The sequence below is a fragment of the Neomonachus schauinslandi genome, chromosome 16, assembly GCF_002201575.2.
Source record: "Neomonachus schauinslandi chromosome 16, ASM220157v2, whole genome shotgun sequence".
NCBI classification, from domain to species: Eukaryota; Metazoa; Chordata; class Mammalia; order Carnivora; family Phocidae; genus Neomonachus; species Neomonachus schauinslandi.
The window spans coordinates 5,718,881-5,720,547 of record NC_058418.1 but is presented as its reverse complement, the minus strand read 5'-3'; the positions used below and the strand labels follow the sequence as shown (position 1 = coordinate 5,720,547).

General features: G+C 53.5%; 1 pseudogene; it reads left to right on the top strand.

Moving 5' to 3' along the window:
- Window positions 1–1,029: 1,029 nt before the first annotated feature.
- Window positions 1,030–1,667, top strand: part of LOC123323286 — a 7,610-nt pseudogene continuing 6,972 nt past the window's right edge.

The window sequence follows — 1,667 nt, the reverse complement described above, 5'->3', positions numbered from 1 at the left end:
AGATGTGGTATATATATACAATGGAATATTATGCAGCCATCAAAAGGAATGAGATCTTGCCATTTGCAATGACGTGGATGGAACTGGAGGGTATTATGTTGAGTGAAATAAGTCAAACAGAGAAAGACATGTATCATATGATCACACTGATATGAGGAATTCTTAATCGCAGGAAACAAACTGAGGGTTGCTGGAGTGGGGGGTGGGGTGGGAGGGATGGGGTGACTGGGTGATAGACACTGGGGAGGGTATGTGCTCTGGTAAGCGCTGTGAATTGTGCAAGACTGTTGAGTCCCAGATCTGTACCTCTGAAACAAATAATGCAATATATGTTAAGAGAAAAAAAAGAAGAAGAAGAAGGTAGCGGGAGGGGAAGAATGAAGCGGGGGAAATCGGAGGGGTAGACGAACCATGAGAGAGGATGGACTCTGAAAAACAAACAGGGTTCTAGAGGGGAGGGGAGTGGGAGGATGGGTTAGCCTGGTGGTGGGTATTGAGGAGGGCACATTCTGCATGGAGCCCTGGGTGTTATGCACAAACAATGAATCATGGAACACTTCATCTAAAACTAATGATGTAATGTATGGGGATTAACATAAGAATAAAAAAAATTAAAAAAAAAAAAGGAGATGTTCATGATGCAGGTGTCGTGCTCATTGATTAATTACACATCACCTCCCTCACCTGGGGTGGGGGGGAACCTATCCCCATCTTTCATGCCTCAAGGTTCCCCTGCTCACCCCTGCTGTGTCCCACAACTGGCAGGACTGACCCTCTGGGGCTTCTAGAAGCTGTAGTTGGCCAGGTAGTGTCTGCCTTCCTGGTGGGAACAGAGGCCATGGGCAGGGACCGGGCGTGGGGGGCGGTGGATGGCGGGGACCCTGGAAAGTAGGAGTGGTAAATCGTCAAGGTATCTTCAAGGTCCATCTGGTCATCGACAGTGTGCCGGCGTCAACTTCCTCTTCTGTGGTCACTTTTCAGACATCAGCCCTAGGCTTCCTACTGGGGCTTCCTCTCTGTCCTGTGACACCAAAGCACCATGACTCTTACCCCAAAGTTGTCGCTGCTGCTGCCGCCGCTTTTTCTGCCCCTGCTGTGGGCAGGTGAGTGGGCCGAGGGTGGGGGGCAGGCGGGCGGGGGCTGCTGCTGACCCTCGATTCCCCACAGGGTCCCTGGCTCAGCGTTCAAGGTTCTGGCTGCAAGTGCCGGCGTCCCTGACGGTGCAGGAGGGCCTGTGTATCTCCGTGCCCTGCAGCTTCTCTTACCCCAATTGGTTCTCGACTGAGTCTTTCCCTGCTCTTGGCTACTGGTTCCGGGAAGGGGCCAGTGTACAGCAGGGTGCTCCAGTGGCCACAACCAACCCAGATTGAGACGTGCAGGAGGAGACCCAGGGCCGATTCCACCTCCTCGGGGACCCCCGGGACTACAACTGCTCCCTGGACATCAGAGATGCACAGAGAAGGGACTCGGGGACATACTTCTTTAGGGTGGAGAGAGGGTCTTCTATGAAATATAGTTACCTACAGAACCAGCTCTCCGTGCGTGTGACGGGTAAGGAACGGGGTCAAGGAGAGGACACAAGTCCCACGCATGGATCCTGAGGGCTCCTGGGGCAGGGCTGGGAAGGGACCCCCTGGTCTCCATCCTGGCTGGGGAGGAGACGGCTG